This window comes from Oncorhynchus mykiss, chromosome 9 (genome assembly GCF_013265735.2).
Source record: "Oncorhynchus mykiss isolate Arlee chromosome 9, USDA_OmykA_1.1, whole genome shotgun sequence".
NCBI lineage: Eukaryota > Metazoa > Chordata > Actinopteri > Salmoniformes > Salmonidae > Oncorhynchus > Oncorhynchus mykiss.
Window position 1 is genome coordinate 28,938,077 of NC_048573.1, and position 22,139 is coordinate 28,960,215.

General features: G+C 43.2%; 1 protein-coding gene across 6 annotated transcripts in view; it reads right to left on the reverse strand.

Moving 5' to 3' along the window:
• LOC110531879 (VPS10 domain-containing receptor SorCS2) overlaps window positions 1-22,139 on the reverse strand; it is a 325,985-nt gene that overhangs the window by 270,838 nt on the left and 33,008 nt on the right. The gene's annotated exons all lie outside the window — the stretch shown is intronic.

Genomic DNA, 22,139 nt, shown 5'->3' on the forward strand with positions numbered 1-22,139 from the left:
ATAAGTAGCCAACTAACGTTGAGTAGCTAGCTAACATACCAGTACATACTGCTGTAATAATATGCTATGTGGTTCATAAGGATAGCCTAGCTAACAAATTGTCAGCCAACATAACGTGTAAGGTAACTTGATTGAAAAGTCATTCCTTTATTACATTGCTCAACATTTTCATAACATTTGTCAGAATTAGTTAAAGCAATGAATTTGTATCCTGGGAAATGTTCTTGTTACTTACAACCTCAAGCTAATCGCATTAGCCTACGTTAGCTCAACCATCCTGCTGGGGACCCACCTCATTGATGTGAAGCCAAGCCCATTTCCTGGAGAATTGCATTATGGGCCCTAACTACTGAAATAGGGTCCTCTGTGTGTATACTTCATATTTTACCCGATATCGAATTTTTGGCATACTAACTATATCCATACTATGACCAATAAGCATCCTATATACTCAATTCATGTCAAAATTGGTACAGTTAGTGCTGTTAGTATGAGTATTCGAACACAGCTTTAGTCTCCTCTGAGTGATGGTCTCGTTAAGGCCCATGAGTGATTCCATTTGCTCTCGTTTCAATACGACCCTGATTACATTAGACCTGGCAGAGACCGAGGCCGGAAAGAGAGAGAGAAATAGATAAATCAGAGTAAATACATTTAAAAAAACTTCTCTATCCACAGTTTTTTTATGCATGTTAAGTCATACCGTATAAAAAAACCCCAGCTGTGATGGAAACATTAAGTTTCGCTACAATTTCATAAATGCTGATGGATCATTTGTTTGTTCGACATGCTGGGATCTTCTTGTGTTTGTAAAATGTATTATGCGAGAAATGGGGGGGGGGGGGGGGGTGGAAACGCCTTCGAGGGCAAATATTAATATAATAACCATCGTATCGAAGTGAACATGGAGTCACGCGATGACATGGTGTGTGGTCCTCCTAGTACATGGGTGTCAAACTAATTATATTTGGCCCGCGAGACAATACCAAATTACTACTAGAGCTGGCCCGCCGGTATTATACAGCGCATTCACCACTAATACTACGAATCCCATAATGCTCTGCTGTTTTCGCGCGCCAATCAGGACAGGACCCAGAAACGCTCTCTCCTCTGTGACAGTAGTCATAGCAACATAGACGCTACAACTGTCAGCGAGCTAACCCTTCCCAAAAATGGCGAAAAGAAAGGCAGAAAACAGGAGCTTTCTGGACAAGTGGGAGGCAGAATATATGTTTACATATGTAAAAGACAAACCTGTTTGTCTTGTTTGTGGAGTCAACGTGGCTGTAAGTAAGGAGTACAACATTAGACGACACTATGAAACGAAACACCATGACAAATACAAGGACCTGGACATGACTCAAAGGAGCCAGAAAGTAGAGGAGATGAAAATAAGTTTGGTTTCACAACAGAATATGTTTAAAAAAGCCACATCACAAAGCGAGGCTGCTGTAAAGGCTAGTTATATAGTGGCAGCAGAGATCGCAAAATCAGCCCGGCCCTTTAATGAGGGAGAGTTCATGAAAAAGTGCATGATGAAGGTTTGTGACCTCGTATGCCCAGAGAAAAAACAAGCATTTTCAAACGTGACCCTGAGCAGGAACACAGTAGCTGATCGCACATGTGATCTTGCCACCAATCTGTATGACCAGCTGATGGAAAAGGGAAAAGATTTTGTTGCGTTCTCCCTCGCTGTGGATGAGAGCTGCGACGCATCTGATACTGCTCAGCTGTCAGTCTTCATCCGTGGAGTGGACTCAAATCTGTGTGTTACGGAGGAGCTATTAGGATTCAAATCAATGCATGGCACAACCACAGGAAAGGAAATCTTTGAGGAGGTTTCCAAATGTGTAACTGAAATAAAGCTGCCGTGGGATAAACTCGTTGGATTAACGACAGATGGTGCACCAGCGATGTGCGGTAAAAAGAGTGGACTGGTGGGCATGGTTCGGGAGAAGATGCGGGAAGAGAACTGTGCAGGTGAGCTAACTGTTTATCACTGCATCATACATCAGGAAGCACTGTGTGCCAAAGCCCTAAAGATGGAACATGTTATGACCACAGTAACACAGGTAGTTAACTTTATAAGAGCCAAAGGTCTAAATCACCGCCAGTTTAAATCTTTTCTGGAGGAGTGTGGTTCGGAATACGCAGACGTGCCGTATCACACAGAGGTGAGATGGCTAAGCAGAGGAAAAGTACTGAACAGATTTTCGAGCTGCGTGAGGAAATATGTCAATTCCTGGAAACCAAAGGGAAGGATACAGCAGAGCTCCGGGAGCAAAAGTTCCTGTGTGAGCTGGCCTTTCTCTGTGACATCTCGAGCCATCTCGATGCGCTGAACCTGCAGCTTCAGGGGCGGGGGCGCATCATCACAGACATGTACGCTGCAGTGAGGGCCTTCAAAACTAAACTGTGCCTGTGGGAGAATCAGATGCTGCAAGGAAACCCTTGCCATTTTCCCTGCTGCCAATCCATAAAAGCGCAGATCTCTACCGCCGTGTTCCCATGCGCACAGTTTGCTGAAAAACTCAGTGTTCTCGCCGCTGAGTTTAGCCGGCGATTTGCCGACTTCGATGCCCAGAAATGCAAGTTTGAACTGCTTAGTAATCCCTTCGCAGTTGATGTGGAAAATGCACCAACCAACATCCAAATGGAGCTGATTGAACTCCAGTGCAACGACACGCTGAAGTCAAAGTATGATGCTGTGGGCGCTGCACAGTTTCCACGGTTCATCCCTGACACAATGCCTCAGCTCCGCACCCAAGCTGCTCAGATGCTCTCCATGTTCGGCAGCACTTATCTATGCGAGCAACTTTTCTCCTCGATGAAGATGACCAAAACAACTCACAGGAGACGTCTGACTGATGAACATCTTCGCTCGATACTGAGGATTTCTTCAGCTCAGAGCTTGAGCCCAGACATTGATGAACTAGCATCCAAGAAGAGATGCCAGGTATCTGGCTTGGGCACATCAGATTAGACCAGTGTGCAATAATTAACGTTTTCTTTATGCACTTTTTCTTGCTACAAGGCATGGGCTTGAATGGTTGATTGATTTATTATCATTTTATTTGTAAAATTATTAGCCAGTGGAAAAAGTTTATTTTGGTATTTAAATCAGAAGGCTGCAAATAGAAAAGAGGCATACAATTTTTATTTAAATTTTATTTATTTAATAAATGAATGCCATTGATGTGTTTTTTCATTTGAAATTCGATTTTGCATGTCTCCACTATGAAATGATATATTGTATGGTAATAAGCGATGCTTGTTCCATATTCAATGTTAAAGCAAAACTTGTTTGGGTCCATATTAAAAGGTTAATTTGTTCAATGTTGGCCCGTGACTTTGTTCAGGTTTTACATTTTGGCCCACTGGGTATTTGAGTTTGACACCCCTGTCCTAGTAAGACCCGGGAAACCATTCAGTTTATTAGGCTACAGATGAAATAAGTTACGATAAACTTCATAGGTTGGTGAAAGGGCACGGAATGAGCTTGACGCTGCTTTATGTTGAGGGTCCTATTCTGGTGACATGATGATCGATGCTTGAATGCCGTTGGACAAATAAATAGGTTCTCGCTCCATAATAGTCTCATCATATAGACGAATCTACCCTCACTGTTTCTGCATGCTGTTGGCTAGAGCGCATGTGCAGGTGGTGGAAAAAGTACCCGATTGTTATACTTGAGTAAAAGTATATATACCTTCATTTAAAGTTACTTGAGTAAAACTCTACAATTATTTGGTTCTAAATGTACTTAAGTAGTAAAAGTATAAACGATTTCAAATTCCTTATATTAAGCAAAGTAGATGGCACCATGTTCTTGTTTTTAAAATGTATGGAAAGCCAGGGGCACACTCCAACACTCAGACATCATTTCTAAAATATGCTTTTGTGTTTAGTAAATCCGCCAGATCAGAGGCGGTAGTGGTGACCAAGGATGTCCTCTTGGAAAGTGTGTGAATTGGAACATGTTCCTGTCCTGCTAAGCATTCAAAATGTAATGAGTACTTTTGGGTGTCATGGAAAATGTATGGAGTAAAAAGCACATAATTTTCTTTAGTAATGTAGTGAAGGAAATGTTGTCCAAAATATAAATAGTAAAGTAAAGTACAGATTCCCCAAAAAACAACATAAGTAGTACTTTAAAGTATTTTCACTTACAGTTGAAGTCTGAAGTTTACATACACCTTAGCCAAATACATTTAAACTCAGTTTTTCACAATTTCTGAAATGTAATCCTAGTAAAAATTCCCTGTCTTAGGTCAGTTAGGATCACCACTTTATTTTAAGAATGTGAAATGTCACAATAATAGTAGAGAGAATTATTTATTCCATCACATTCCCAGTGGGTCAGAAGTTTGCATTCACTCAATTAGTATTTAGTAGCAATGCCTTTAAATTATTTAACTTTGGTCAAACGCTTCCACAAGCTTCCCACAATAAGTTGGGTGAATTCTGTCCCGTTCCTCCTGACAGAGCTGGTATAACTGAGTCAGGTTTGAGGCCTCCTTGCTCGCACACGCTTTTTCAGTTCTGCCCACAAATTTTCTATGGGATTGAGTTCAGGGCTTTGTGATGGCCACTCCAATACCTTGACGTTGTTTCCCTTGAGCCATTTTGCCACAACTTTGGAAGTATGCTTGGGGTCATTGATAATTTGTTGTTAACACTCCAGCCACTTTAATAATGGGAATTGATGGGAAATGACGTAAAATATATCACTAGCCACTTTAAACAATGCTACCTAATATAATGTTTACATACCCTACATTATTCATCTCATATGTATATGTATATACTGTACTCTATATCATCTACTGCATCTTTATGTAGTACATGTATCACTAGCCACTTTAACTATACCACTTTGTTGACATACTCATCTCATATGTATATACTGCACTCAATACCATCTACTGTATCTTACCTATGCCGCTCTGTACCATCACTCATTCATATATCTTTATGTACATATTCTTTATCCCCTTACACTTGAGTCTATAAGGTAGTAGTTTTGGAATTGTTAGCTAGATTACTTGTTGATTATTACTGCATTGTCGGAACTAGAAGCACAAGCATTTCGCTACACTCGCATTAACATCTGCTAACCATGTGCATGTGACAAATAAAATTTGATTTGATTTGATTTAATTTGGAAGACCCATTTGCAACCAAGCTTTACCTTCCTGACTGATGTCTTGAGATGTTGCTTCAATATATCCACATCATTTTCCTCCCTCATGATGCCATCTATTTTGTGAAGCGCACCAGACCCTCCTGCAGCAAAGCACTCCCACAACATGATGCTGCCACCCCCGTGCTTCACGGCTGAGATGGCGTTCTTCGGCTTGCAAGCCTCACCCTTTTTCCTCAAAACATAACTATGGTCATTATGGCCAAACAGTTGTATTTTTGTTTCATCAGACCAGAGGAAATTTCTCCAAAAAGTATGATCTTTGTCCCCATGTGCAGTTGCAAACTGTAGTCTGGCGTTTTATGGCGGTTTTGGAACAGTGGCTTCTTCCTTGCTGAGAGGCCTTTCAGGTTATGTCGATATAGGACACTTTTTTACTGTGGATATAGATACTTTTGTACCTGTTTCCTCCAGCATCTTCACAAGGTCCTTTGCTGTTGTGCTGGGATTGATTTGCACTTTTCGCACCAAAGTACGTTCATCTCTAGGAGACAGAACGCGTCTCCTTCCTGAGCGGTATGATGGATGCGTGGTCCCATGGTGTTTATACTTGCGTACTATTGTCTGTACAGATGAACGTTGTAACTTCAGGCGTTTGGAAATTGCTCCAAATGATGAACCAGACTTGTGGAGGTCTACAATTTTCTTGGCTTGGCTGATTTCTTTTGATTTTCCCATGATGTCAATCAAAGAGGCACTGAGTTTGAAGGTAGGCCTTGAAATACATCCACAGGTACACCTCCAATTGACTCCAATTATGTAAATTTGCCTATCAGAAGCTTCTAAAGCCATGACATCATTTTCTGGACTTTTCCAAGCTGTTTAAAGGCACACTCAACTTAGTGTATGTTAACTTCTGACCCACTGGAATTGTGATACAGTGAATTATAAGTGGAATAATCTGTCTGTAAACAACTGTTGGAAAAATGACTTGTGTCATGCATAAAGTAGATGTCCTAACCGACTTGCCAAAACTATAGTTTGTTAACAAGAAATGTGTGTAGTGGTTGAAAAACGAGTTTTAATGACTCCAACCTAAGTGTATGTGAACTTCCGACTTCAACTGTAAGTACTTTACAGCGACTGCGCACGTGCCAAGACCAGAGTGGGCACATTTGCTGTTTAACTATCGGTAGAGTTGAAAATGCATTGGAAACACTTTGAACATTCTATTTTTATTCTGTACTTTAACTTAAGCGGAAAAGTACATTTTGTGTGCAATTAGGTCATCCTGCACTGATTTTGATCTGCTTTCAAGTCAGTTTGGTGGAAACACACCACTGGTGGGGACATTAGCATATTATCTTTATGCAGATTTGAGAATATTCGCATGAAAATCTGTTGCCAATTGGATGGAAACCTAGCTACTCTCACTGAATAAATCAGCCGATTTTCTCCTGTCTTGGCTGTATCAAGGCAGCGTTTCAAAGGTAGTTTTACATGGAACATTTTTTTTCCCTCTAATTATTCTTTAAGGCAGTTTTACAGTATGTCCTCGGTGGAACTGACATTTCACATGTATTCTGCCCGATGATATGCATGCCATGCCCGTTGTGTATGTAGTATTTTTCGTGAGCTGAGGGAGGGTGTGTATTTGAGAATGTATGTGTGAGTTTGAGGGTAAGAAAGCATATGTGGGTGATAGACACTGTCGCTTAACTTACTGACAGGTGAACACAGCTCTGACCTAGGGGGTCATTCTCAATTACTCAGCCTCTGCCAACACACACACATACACACTCCGGCAGGTAGCCTTGCGATTTGAACCAGTAACTGAAAGGTTGCTAGTTCGAAGCCCCGAGCCGATAATGTAGATGTGCTCTTGAGCAAGGCATTTAAGCCTAATTGGTCCAGGGTCGCCGTTTATAATTGCAGATCCTGGCTGTCACAATCTTCAAGGGTGCCTCAGGGAGACTTGTGATATGCAAAGAACACATCCCCAATTCACACATGTATTAGTACAAACTTGTACATGTGTGAAATAGGACAAATACAAGCACCCACCAAATTAATTATTCACGAGCGATGGTCCACACAGCACGCGAGAGACACCTCCCGTGGGAACCATTAGCCTGTGTTTCCCTGAGGAACGTAGACAGCGTAACACCAGGCTTCGGGGGTGAGAGGTGACATGGGCCCCATTGCTCTGGGTAATAACTCCTTATAGAGAGAGAGAGATTAACTAAAGGTTCTAGTAGAGGTCCACTGGGTGCCATTTGACTGGAGCTGTAAATAGTGTGTGTGTGCGTGTGCAGGGTTCCCTGTCGCTCCTCTAACTCTAATTATGCCCCCTCATATGTTTGCGCTGCTGAGCAGTGGCGCTATGATGCTAGACTCATATTGATTCAAATGTGAAGACGCCGTCTGAGGAGATGGGGAAAGGTAGGGGGTAGTCTATTGAGTTTCATGTCTCCCTTTACTATGGCCCCAGAATGACTATTTTAGTCTTTGTTGTAGCCCATGTAGAAAGGCAGTGATTAGGGTAATAAATAAGTCTGTGGCTGCTGTACAGTATGCCCCAAGTCAGGGTGTGTGCATGCACGCCTTCGTGCACGTGTTTGTGTGCTTGTGTGTGTCCGTGAATGGCTATAAGCATCTGTGTCTGCAGTTTTGATGCGCAGCGGCACTTTTAACACACTCTCAAAGGGAGATGGATGAATCTGTCAACGGCATGTTTCCAACAAGGTGAAATCAAGGTGCGGGACGCTGCGCGTAATACCTACCTGCTCTCACAGTCTCACGTCAGAATTAGACGTTCGTCCACGTTTCTCAAATGTCCCATTTTGAAGTTGTTCCAAACGTCAAATTTCAACGTTTTTAAGGTTAAGGTTAGGCATTAACTCTGCATTTTTTTTTAGGTCAGGGTTAAGTTTAGGCATTGACTTCACATTTTGAAGGTTAGGCATTAACTCTGAATGGTAAAGGTTAAGGTTTGGGATAGGCTTAAAACAAAAATACCCAAAACAACTTTCTATTGCTGGATTCAAACAGGCAACCTTTGGAATCAGAAGCAGATGCCATCCCTGTCCACAACACCGTGACAAAACGAAAACCTACTAAAAGGTAACAGTGCTAACTGTTGCCCCTAGTGGCCGGTTTTCACTTCATCCCCCGACGTCCTCAGACATGGATGGGATGTCGAATACTGACTTGTATCACGGGTGACCTGGCTGCGTTATACATGCTGAAAGACCTGGATCAAAGAACACACACAAACAGACACACACACACACACACACACACACACAAACACACACACACACACACACACACACACACACACACACACACAGCGCAGCTATCTCACACACATAATTAGAGGGTATGACAGACATGCACACACACAAACCAACCTTTAAATAAATGTCAGAAGCACGCTAACTGAACCTCCCCATGCTCTGCTGGTCAGGCAGACCAATGGGAGAGAAGCTATAGGCTCATTTCTCAGACACCAACCATGTTCATTAAAACACGCCTTATTGACGGAAAGCTCAGTCCAGACGCAGCATCTCCCAAACCCCACGTGATTAGCTGTCAATCAAACACATCTGACACATCACATCAAACATTTGCGCGCACACACACACACGTCATGTCAGACGCACACACAATCATACCAGACAGACAAACACACTCACATTCATGTACAGTACATTCTGAAAGTATTCATGCCCCTTGACTTTTTCCACATTTTGTTACATTTGTCTTATTCTAAAATGGATCAAATAGTTTTCCCCCACATGAATCTACGCACAATACCATAATGACAGAGCAAAACCAGGTTTTTCTAAATTTTTGCAACTGAAATATGACATTTACATTAGTATTCAAAACGTTTACTCAGCACTTTGTTGAAGCATCTTTGGCAGCGATTACAGCCTAGAGTCTTCTTTGGTATGACGCTACAAGCTTGGCAAACTTATATTTGGGGAGTTTCTCTGTCAGGTTGGATAGGGAGCATCGTTGCGCAGCTACTTTCAGGTCTCTCTAGAGATATTCGATCGGGTTCAAGTCCGGGCTCTGGCTGGGCCTCTCAAGGACACTGAGAGACTTGTCCCAAAGCCACTCCTGTGTTGTCTTGGCTGTGTGCTTAGGGTCGTTGTCCTGTCGGAAGGTGAACCTTAGGCCCTGACCACTCTGGAGCAGGTTTTAATCAAGTATCTCACTTTACTTTTCTCCGTTCATCTTTCCCTTGATCCTGACTAGTCTCCCAGTCCCTGCCACTGAAAAACATACTCACAGCATGATACTGCCACCACCATGCTTCAGCGTAGGGATGGTGTCAGGTTTCCTTCAGACATGACGCTTGGCATTCAGGCCAAATGGTGGTTTCAACAGAGCAGAGAATCTTGTTGCTCGTGGTCTAAGTCCTTTAGGTGCCTTTTGGCAAACTCCAAGCGGGCTGTCATGTGCCTTTTATTGAGGAGTAGCTTCCGTCTGGCCACTCTACCATAAAGGCCTGATTGGTGGAGAGCTGCAGAGACGGATGTCCTTCTGGAAGGTTCCCTCATCTCCACAGAGGAACTCTGGAGCTCTGTCAGAGTGACCATCTGTTTCTTGGTCACCTCCCTGTCCATGGCCCTTCTCCCCTGATTGTTCAGTTTTGCCTGGGTGGCCAGCTCTAAGAAGAGTCTTGGTGGTTCCAAACTTCTTCCATTTAAGAATGATGGAGGCCACTATATTCTTGGGAACCTTCAATGCTGCAGAATTGTGTGGTACCCTTCCCCAAATCTGTGCCTCGACACAATCCTGTCTCGGAGCTCTACCTATCTGCTCCTTTCTATCTTTCCGATTTGGTCCTGCGGTACATACCTACACGTACGCTACGGTCACAAGACGCAGGCCTCCTAATTGTCCCTAGAATTTTTAAGCAAACAGCTGGAGGCAGGGCTTTCTCCGATAGAGCTCCATTTTTATGGAATGGTCTGCCTACCCATGTGAGAGACGCAGATTCGGTCTAAACCTTTCAGTCTTTATTGAAGATTCATCTCTTCAGTAAGTCCTATGATTGAGTGTAGTCTGGCCCAGGAGTGTGAAGGTAAACGGAAAGGTACTGGAGCAATGAACCGCCCTTGCTGTCTCTGCCTGGCCGGTTCCCCTCTCTCCACTGGGATTCTCTGCCTCTAACCCTATTACAAGGGCTGAGTCACTGGCTTACTGGTGCTCTTCCATGCCGTCCCTAGGAGGGGTGCATCACTTGAGTGGGTTGAGTCACTGACATGGTCTTCCTGTCTGGGTTGGCGCCCCACCTTGGGTTGTGCCGTGGCGGAGATCTTTGTGGGCTATACTCGGCCTCAGGATGGTAAGTTGGTGGTTGAAGATATCCCTCTAGTGGTGTGTGGGCTGTGCTTTGGCAAAGTGGGTGGGGTTATATCCTGTCTGTTTGGCCCTGTCCGGGGGTATCATCGGATGGGGCCACAGTGTCTCTTGACCCCTCCTGTCTCAGCCTCTAGTATTTATGCTGCAGTAGTTTATGTTTCGGGGGGCTAGGGTCAGTCTGTTATATCTGGAGTATTTCTCCTGTCTTATTCGGTGTCCTGTGTGAATTTAAGTATGCTCTCTCTAATTCTCTCTTTCTCTCTTTCTTTCTTTCTCTCTCTCAGAGGACCTGAGCCCAAGGATTATGCCTCAGGACTACCTGGCATGATGACTCCTTGTTGTCGCCAGTCCACCTGGCCATGCTGCTGCTCCAGTTTCAACTGTTCTGCCTCTGGCTATGCAACCCTGACTTGTTCACTGTGATTACTATTGTTTGACCATGCTGGTCATTTATGCACATTTGAACATCTTGGCCATGTTCTGTTATAATCTCCACCCGACACAGCCAGAAGAGGACTGGGAACCCCTCATAGCCTGGTTCCTGTCTAGGTTTCTTCCTAGGTTTAGGCCTTTCTAGGGAGTTTTTCCTAGCCACCGTGCTTCTACACCTGCATTGCTTGCTGTTTGGGGTTTTAGGCTGGGTTTCTGTACAGCACTTTGATATATCAGCTGATGTAAAAGGGCTTTATAAATACATTTGATTTGATTTGATGGACAATTGCTTCGACCTCATGGCTTGGTTTTTGCTCTTGAAATGCACAGTCAAATCAAATCAAATCATATTTTATTAGTCACATGCCCCAAATACAGTGAATACTTACTTATGAGCCCCGAACCGACAGTGCGCTTTTAAAAAATACGGATAAGATTAAGAGATAAACGTAACAAGTAATTAGAGAGGAGCAGTAAAAAATAACAATATATACAGGGTGGTGCCGGTACAGAGTCAGTGTGCAGGGGCACCGGTTAGTTGGAGTAGTATGTACATGTAGGTAGAGTTAATTAAAGTGACTATGCATAGATGACAACAGTGAGTGGCAGTGGTGTGGAGAGGGGAGGGGGATGTGAATAGACTGGGTAGCCATTTGACTAGATGTTCAGAAGTCTTATGGCTTGGGGTTAGAAGCTGTTTAGAAGCCTCTTGGACCTACTTGACGCTCCGGTACCGCTTGCCGTGTGGTAGCAGAGAGAACAGTCTATGTCTAAGGTGGCTGGTGTCTTTGACAATTTTTCGGGCCTTCCTCTGACAACACCTGGTATAGAGGTCCTGGATGGCAGGGAGCTTGCCTCCAGTGATGTACTGGGCCATTCGCACTACCCTCTGGTTTTGTCGTGCCCGCTTCACAACTGTAAACGTGTGTTTGGACCATGTTAGTTTGTTGGTGATGTGGACATCAATGAACTTGAAGCTCTAAACCTGCTCCACTGCAGCTCCGTCGATGAGAACGGGGACGTGCTCAAATGTGGGATCTTATATAGACAGATGTGTGCCTTTCCAAATCATGTCCAATCAATTGAATTACCGAAGGTGGACTCCAATCAAGTTCAATCTCAAGGACAATCAATGGAAACAGAATGCAGCTGAGCTAAATGTTGGGTCTTATAGCAAAGGGTCTGAATACTTATGTAAATAAGGTATTTCTGTTTTATTTTTTTTATACATTTGCTAAAATGTTCTAAAACTTGTTTTTGCTTTGTCATTATGGGGTATTATGTGTAGATTGATGAGGAGAAAAAGTATTTTAACAATTTTAGAAAAAAGCTGTAACGTAACAAAATGTGGAAAAAGGGAAGGGTTGTGAATACTTTCCAAATGCACTATACATCATGTCAGTGTATGCTCAGATGCTCAGATATACAGTACATGCCATGGACCCGATCTTATCATGTTCATATCTGAACCTCTGAGGACAGTGGGTTTATATGATATAAACATGTCTACTGTAATATGAAGAGTTACAATGGTATTACCACATGTAATATGTGGAGGCATGATGATGATGTTGCGCTGTCTCTCTGTCTGTGTGTCTCTCCCTGATTTTCACTTTCCCCCTCTCTCTCTCTCTCTTTTCCTCTCTGTCTAACACAAATGCTCTCACACAGACACACACACACACACACACACACACACACACACACACACACACACACACACACACACACACACACACACACACACACACACACACACACACACACACACACACACAGTCACATAATACAGCTTCCTTCTTCTGTTACCAACCACATGCAAAACCGATTTCACCAGGAATGTGTGCTCGCGTAGGCTACTCGTATTTGCATGCACAGATGTGTGTCTATCATCAATAGTCAGCCAGGCACCAGGAAGTAAGGGCTAAGGGTTGGATACAGGTGAACTATTCTGAGAAAGACAGGACATCTGCTCTGTCCAAAACCCTCTCAGAGCATCCACCACCACATGCCCAACCTGTTTTGGGGTTTAAGACTCCTCAGAACCCACCCTCCCATGGCCGCCTGTTGGAATGTGTCGGTTTGGAGTCGCCACAGTAATCCAGGAGTGCGTTGCAAGCGCATACATCTGTTTTTTAAGACTAGAGGGGGTACCGGCAATAAACGGGACAGCTGAATATATCTGTTTACTTTGATCCCTCTGTTTCCTAGCTTTCCTACTGCCATTGTTTGAGAACCGCAGAGAGGGCTGCCGGAAAATTACCCTTTCCCTACATCACACACACACGAAAGCAGACCGAGACTCTTACTTTGATGGCATTTTCTCTACATCGCTTGTGGGATAAAAACCTGAACTTCAAAAGGGATGGGTAAATATATTATTACACACAGATACCTTTTCCCAGGGCAGCAACAAAGGCAGTTAGCGCTAGCTGGGTCCTAGCAAGATCACACAGCACTGTAGTAGCTAGCTAGTAGCTCCACTACCTCCACTCTTTGATTCTCTTCTTCCTATACAGCAGGACTGGACCGGTGCCACCACACAGCTTCCCTTGAAGAATTCAGTTTTTTACATTCGTTTCTACTGCGGTCTTGAGGACTGTGATAATATTGCTTACACACTCTATGAACCAATACATGTATAGGACTTATAAGACTTATTCAATCACTCAATTTGGCGAGCACCACCTGATTCATCCTAAAATCAAGGTTTTTCGTCCCATGATCAAGTCGCTTAACTTCTAGCTGCTTGGCCTCCCGAGTGGCACAGCGGTCTAAGGCACTGCATCGCAGTGCTAGAGGCATCACTACAGATCTGGGTTTGATCCCGGGCTGTGTCGCAGCCACCCGCAACCAGGAGACCCATGAGGCAGCGCACAATTGGCCCAGTGTCGTGTGGGTTAGAGGAGGGTTTGGCTGGCTCGGATGTCCTTGTCCCATCGCGCTCTAGCGACTCCTTGTGGCGGCCGGGCGCATGCACGCTTCAGTTGCCAGCTGTATGGTGTTTCCTCTGACACATTGATGCGGCTGGCTTCCGGGTTAAGCGAGCAGTGTGTCAAGAAGTAGTGCGGCTTGGCAGTCGTGTTTTGGAGGACGCGTGGCTCTCAACCTTCGCCTCTCCCGAGTCCGTACGTGAGTTGCAGAGATGGGACAAGCCTGTAACTACCAATTGGATGTCACGAAATTGGTGAGAAAAAGGGCTAAAAAGTACACATAAAAATTTTAATTAAACTAAAAAACTCCAGGTGCTTTCACCAAACATGACATAAACCTAAATGAAGGTAGCCATGACCAAAAGTGACAGGAAACATCATAGGATCCCTGTGAGGCATTGTCTGTTTTCATCTGTTAGCTTGTTAGCGATGGTGGCTATCAGTGGGGTGCATAAACATCACAGCATCTCTGTGAGGTGCTGTCTGTTAGAGATTTTTAGCGTGCTAGCAATACGTGGTGGTTATCAGTGGTGGAGCGTCTGGTCCCATTGTTTCAGGCTGACCCCCTTTCAAAGTGGCCTGTCAGGGATGACATCCACTGGACTAATCTGTACTGCAGCCATATCTGTCCACCACAGACGCCATGCATTGTGTGCGTGTGTTTGTGTGTGTGCATCTGTGTAAATCCCTGATCAAAGAGAGAGGGAGATATAGAGAAAGGGACAGAGAAAGAGAAAGATAATAGGAGAGAGAAGGTGAGCGAGAGAGAGATACTGTATGGTCTGCAACAGGAACACAATACTATGCAATGAACTAAACCTTGGTGCCTTGGGGTTTTCTGTTTTCTTAGGAATGAGTTTGCAGGTGAATCATGCACCTTCCCTTCCAATTCCAAATGGATTACCTTCTTACCTTCCTAATTCTCTTACCCCCTGAAACACACACTAGTTCACTGCAGTGAGAACCTATCACACACACACACACACACACACACACACACACACACACACACACACACACACACACACACACACACACACACACACACACACACACACACGTAAACGCACAGACATGGCTAATCTTTGAGCACACAGCCACTGGCACCTGAACACACACCAAGCACGGATAACATCCCCGTGATCTCCTCCCTGGCTGTGAGTTCCTCCTAAACCTCTTTAGACTTCCGTTGTACTCTTGTCCTAGGGACAGTTGAGGAAAGTAGAGACAGTTTTCTCCAACTATTATGAGAATGCCTCAAATAACAACGGAACAAGGCGAGACTCTAAGTTATTGAGAAACTGTTACATTCACCTTCTCTTCGCCCTGCTCCTTTTCTGAACTATCTTGGACAATGATTGTAATCGCCTCAGATACTCAGCTGAACTGCCTAGATCAACAATTCAAAGTCTAGTTAAAATCCCAGTCTCAGATGGAGCACAGGTTATGTTAAGAGAGTTTCTCTAATGGGACTGAATCTGAAGCCTGGATGAACTTGAAACCTACTTTCACTGCTCTGGGGTCAGAATATCTTCTAGCCATAGACCATCCTCTTGAACCATCTGTTCCAAGTTAACACACTCAGTGAGTCTAGCCTCTCTTAGAGAGGCTTCCTTACAGCTCAGCGACATCCCATCCACTTCCCACTCTGCAAATTAATTACCATGTGTTAATTAGCTACGATACACCTAAGCCCCAGGCTGCCGTGCAGGGTAAGGGCTTAATTAAGCTCTGGGTGACAGTCCTTAAGTTCATTGCTAAGCCTTAAATAGCCATACGCCACTGAGAAGTGGGAACTCCTTTAGAGTAAGCATTGTGTTTTAACCTCTGTCCACACCTTCAACATGTATGTATGGTAATGCATATATCTTTATCCCTGGTACAAGAAAGTGTCCCTCTTCCGTTTTAGTTGGCTGCTCCTGCTTCATTTACTTTGACAGTGCCTGACAAGGGCTCCGTGACAAGCCGTTTCTATTGTGCATACAACATGGTGTTTATCATCCAGCCGGACAGGTGGATGCATAGTTTAATTTATATTACCATATTCATATTTTGTCTATTCCACATTGACAGGGCTGTCTAGACACAAATACCTACATCAATAAGTGTAGCTGGGTATTGTACAAGAGCAGTGTTTAATTCCTACTCGACATTTTTATCCTTCTCTCATTCTACAATTGTCACAGTTTACTGGTGATATATTCATATTCCCAGGTTTCCCCTTTGCGCAGACACACTGAACGACTGAACCATTTCCCAATTTAGATGCATGGAGTGACGTTCATTCACTCACACATACACACTGAGGACATGCATGCTCATAATGCAAATGTCCCCCGGTTCAATTCAACACTCGTGCCTGACTCGAGGCATTCCCCACAATTCCCGGTCGAAACCAACCGTGACGGCTAGTGCCACTCGCACTCAAGAGTCCAAGTTACTCCTCCTCCTCCTTAGCAGAGTCGTTCGGTGAATTCCTCCCAACATTGTACTAGAATACCTATAGATAGGTATCTCCATCCGTTTCCATGGTGATACGGCTTTAAATAAGCAAGCGTTGTTCTATGACGAAAGTGATCGGGTTCCTTTTATCTTGGTTTTATACAAGAACACCACATGTCTATGACTTGTGGGAGTTTGACCCTCCTACCTCGTACCTCAAAGTCATACATGGTTACAGTAACACGATCATTAGGATCTAAAGGCGTTTGTCAGTGGTTGGTAGCTCCACACTGAATAGGCGAACCGATAGTCTCTCGAGGTTGGAAGTTAACAGGGGGAGACAATGGAGTTCCTGAGAGAAACTGCTCCGTGCATAAGGATTGCATTACCCAGCAGCCTTAGGAAGAAAAGGAAAAGCTCTCTACCCACCTATTATTTTGGCTTAACACCTCCAGAAATAGAGACCGTGAACATTTTAGAATAGAATGTTATGTTTTTCATCACACACAGTGAGCTCTGTGGGTGCTCTCGGCAGTGTAAAATGACTTATTTTTATTGTGTGTTCCCATTTCTACAATGCCAGGATAGTGCATTCGATTCCCGGGACTACCTGTACGTAAAATGTGTACATGCATAACTGTAAGTAACTTTGGATAAAACCGTCTGCTAAAAGGCATATATTATATTATATAAATTATTATAGTCACACAATGTACCATATGAACAGGCAATCCCCTGGTCGCAAATCCTCTAAAACCATTTCAGCATACTTTCAGCTTCAGAAGTTCCCGTGGTATTCCCTTAGCATTAGCGCAAACCCGTTTGCCGAAGCAACCCATCTATTAACAGTTGATAGAACGTTGTGGGAACATAGCAACAGCATTCCATACCTCAGGGTCTCTCCCCAGGTACTATCATCACAGCTTAGCCTGGCTCTAATCACCCACGGTATTGACCCTGGGGTTACAGAGAGTAATTACAGGTGTTATAGGACAGGTAGGCCCTTTAAAGAGAAACCTGTTGTCAACATCCACAAAGAAGCTTTGTACTGTTAATTTACAGGGGTCGCCTGCCTGCTATCCCTTCTGATGGGATAAATTAGTGTGTGTGTGTGTGTGTGTGTGTGTGTGTGTGTGTGTGTGTGTGTGTGTGTGTGTGTGTGTGTGTGTGTGTGTGTGTGTGTGTGTGTGTGTGTGTGTGTGCGTGCGTGCGTGCGTGTGCGTGTGTGTGTGTGTGTGTGTACGCATTGTCGGAGGTGGCAGCTGCGGTCAAAACATTAAGCCAGTAATCCACTGTTCCATGCCCCTCCCCCACTCTGTGACTCCAAACATCTCCCTTAATAACCTCAGTCTGACTCCACAGCCCTATCACTGGCTGATCTGGGCCCGTTTGGGGGAAAGGACGGGACGGGGTCATGGCTGGGCACCTGCTTGGAGCCACTGCTTCTTAGCCAATGAGGGTCAATTAGGGCCAATGTTGCCAGATATATTAATGCTCCATTAAAGACTATCAGAAAGAATGTTGGTACTTATTTATTTTGATCCAAAGCTATGAATGAATGAGTCACTCAGCTTTATGAAGGTGCCGGACCATATGACTGTGCCATCAACTTGATAATATATAACAATATTTTGGAGGTTATTTTTTATTTTTTTTAAATAAAGTGAGCGATTGTAATCTGAATAAAGGCCAAAATAATATTTGTAAAGGCCAAGACTGTTGTTAGAGGGAGAGAACCGCTGGGCCAATTATGATCCGCCCTACAGGACTCCCAATCACGGTTGGATGTGATACATAATAATAATAATATTAATACTTTTTGTTGTTTTATTTCTTTTGTCTTTTCTGGTGGATTAAATTGAAATTGCAACCAATCATGGCTGGTTGAGATACAGCCAACCTAACTAAGAAATACATTGGACGATAGAATTCTCCCCCTACCCTACAACTTTGTTCCAATATTTCTGTAATTCAATGGTATTTATTCCCATAGTAATTCCTTATGGATCCATAACTAAATAAACATTGGCATTTTGAGTATTTTTATCATTATTTTATTAACGAAAGCATAATGATGCCATTATTAGTTACATTGTTTTAGTTTCAACGTGCAGACTGGCACAAAGAACAGCGGTTATTAGTGCAATGCCCCCCCCCCCCTTAAAGTGTTGCTTAGTGCAATGCCCCCCCCCCCCCCCCCCCCCCCCCCCTCCTTCTCCCTTCCCCATGGGCTAGGTCTGTCTTCTGTGCCTGGTTCTGCAGCCCATCCTGTGCCCCCTGCCCTTTCAGTGGATACAGCTGGAGAACTGCAAGGCAATCCCATTGGGCGCCACATGACCAATATGACCAATATATATTGTCCTGCTAATAACAGGGTTAATAATATATATGTGAGAATATCCAAGGGGCTTTTATATATTTCTAAATTATTAATAATAATCGCTTTGTTTAAAAAATAACAATTTTGGAGATGTTTTTGTTTTCAAATAACGTAAAACGAGCGAGAAAAAGGCCATTCTTGAACATGGGGTGAGACATGTCCTTGACCTCCCAGTCAAGGACAGCACAGGTATTGAACCAGCATCTGTAGCAACACAGCTTGCACTGCTATGCAGTGTCTTAGACCATTGTGCCACTCAGACACTGTACAACATGTCTGAGAGCATGTCGGGAGTGGCCTACAGTACTACAGTAAGAGCAAAATAATCCTAACAAAATAAAATAATAAAAACCTTAGTGTAACAACAGTTTAACTAAGTAATACTGAAGTCGTGCACAATTATCAGTTTCTATTTAGGTTTATGTTACCCATTCATTTATTAACCAGTGCTCTAACTCCCCCTTGCGCTGGTCTGGAGCAATGAAGTGGAGATGCAGGGTACCGTAACCACAAATTACCTCTAAATCCCGCAGCATAATCACCAAACTTTTAGTGGAGCAACCACTGTAAGTTGATCCCTGCATGATCCAATAATCAGGTACTGATTCATTTTACTTAAATAAAGTACCTACAAATATCAGTTTCATTTTTTCTCAGCCTTATTTAACTGGGCAAGTCAGTTAAGAACACATTCTCATTTTACAAAGACGGCCTACCCCGGCCAAACCCTCCCCTAACCAGGACGACACTCTGCCAACTATGCTCCACCCTATGGACTCCCGATCACGACTGGTTGTGATACAGCCCGGGATCAAACCAGGGTCTGTAGTGACACCACTTGCACTGAGATGAAGGGCCTTAGACCACTGCACCACTCGGGAACATGGTGAAGTCAATCTGTGCATTGTGAGAGCTCTGCTGGACTGTCTAGTTAAAAAGGTCAAGGCTGTAGCCTCTGACATAGAAAGCTACTCGCTGCATGTAGACCACCACTCATCAAAGCCAATCACCACAGACTACAGGCTGAGTGCTTTGATTTACCAGACGCTGGCCAGAAGAAAACATTCTGCCAACGTTGCAATGTGTACTGTAGAATCCAGAGAGCACAAACAATCCCAAGCACAGAGACATATGGAATAAGTCCCACACCTTTGGGGTTTATTCTTGAAGATGATTCAGCTGGAACACCTCTTGACATTTGGCCCTTTGTGATTTCCCCGCAGGATAACCCAGTCTGCTTTAGTTGACACAACTCCTTCTCCACTGTCACTCATAAAGACATACAGCTGGTTGACTCCTTTGAGATATTAAGGTACTTTTCTGCATTATTCAATTCGAAGGATGTCAACATTTTTATATAGATTGAGGCTTACGTCAATGTAACTGTCTGCATCATTTCCAATCCCGATATATCTTTTTTTGTATATATAAAAAAAAAAAAAATATATATATATATATATATATATATATATATATACACATATATATATATATAATTGTGGAAATAAGTTAAGATATGCACAATTTATATATATATATATATATACAGTATATATATATATATATATATATATATATATATATACTGTATATATATATATATATATAAATTGTGCATATCTTAACTTATTTCCACAATTAACAAATAATACACGTAATAATGTAACCAGTTCTTACAAAGGATTCTTACCTATAACCAGGATTGGCATTACAAAAATTACATTTTAGTCAAGCAATTATTATTTTGACAAACAATTACTGTGATTAATCCTATATTGTCCCTAACATCCTTACCCCACATCAACCAATACATACACACAGAGAAAGAGAGTAAGAGTTAGAAATGTTCTATCCATAAAACATCTGTCCATGTTTATTTTATGTTCTTTTCCCCTCAAATTAGGCCAAATTCACTAAAATGGTCATAGGAAAAACGAGTTCAGCTGACCCAGTCCCCTGTAAATCAACAGAGTTCCAGTGGGTCATTACTAAAGACCCTATTTTTTTTATTTTCTTACCGTTATATTAGCAGGTAAGTTGACTGAGAACACATTCTCATTTACAGCAACGACCTGGGGAATAGTTACAGGGGAGAGGAGGGGGGATGAATGAGCCAATTGTAAGCTGGTGATGATTAGGTGACTGTGAAGGTATGAGGGACAGCTTGGGAATTTAGCCAGGACACCGGGGTTAACACCCCTACTCTTACGATAAGTGCCATGGGATCTTTAGTGACCACAGAGAGTCAGGACACCCGTTTAACGTCCCATGTGAAAGACGGCACCTTACACTAAAGGCCCGATGTCTGGTCTGTATTCCACCCAGCCCTTCAGAACCCTATACATCACCATAGAACCTCTCACTGGTCTTCACATCTCCACTTCCAGGGTCAGACTGTCTTCAAAGGGAGTACATTCTGGAGCCTCCCTCCCCATCTACTAGCCTGCAGCTTGCACTTTCATTTTCAGCCTGAATCCCACCCATTCCAACCCCTCAGACAGCCACACAAAGAGAGTTTCAGAGAGGATCACTCCACTGGAGAGCCTGCAGTCACTCGGAGGTCACAACAATATAAGGCTCCATAGAGGAACTGCTATCTGGGAAAGGTCTCCTCCACTAACCCAGAGCCCTGAGTGGTTGAGCAGTGGAGCCCATAGAAGGATAAGGAGGGGCGAGTTAAGAACAGAGTGGGCATTTCCATCTAAAAGGACCCATGAGCACCAACATGTGAAGTTCATAGGAGCATGTCAAATTGGGTGTCAAATGAAAGATACCAATCTACATTAAGGCATGTATAATTAGTTGAACCTTTTTCCCATCCTAAACATTTGGAAAAAGAAAAGTACTTGATTTCTGGTCAAACATCAAAACACAATAATGCTGAAGTAAAGACCCCTGCCAACTAATAGCAACACTTACATTTAGTTTTGGAGAAATAATTTGCCTTCTGTATGTGCCTTGTAATTCTGTTACCAAAAACCCACATACTGTATCTTTAAGTAGAGCGAGGATAGTGAAAGTTCACAGAAGTAACATGTAAAGGTAGTCCTACCAATTAGTTCATGTTTTTACTGATGTCATGTGTATTTATGAATAAGTTGAATTGTTAAAACTTGAAATTCTGTTACCAAATCGGAAGCGGAATTACCAAAACATCTGTAACGGTTAGTCTGGGACCGCAAGTTTGTATTCTGGAATCCTGTGAAGTAGCAGTTAGCTGCTAGCCGTCATGAAAACGGAGCAGGCCAACGCTGGCAGTGCTATGTCACAGGTGTTTTTATCCACAGCTGGGCACAAATGCTTTAGGTGCAAGATGATTTCCACACAATCACTAGATGACGATAAAGTGAAACTGAAAAATGTACAGGGATTTGTCTGCCCTAAATGCACCACCATCAAGCAGTTTAGGGAAGAGATCCTCCGGCTGCTC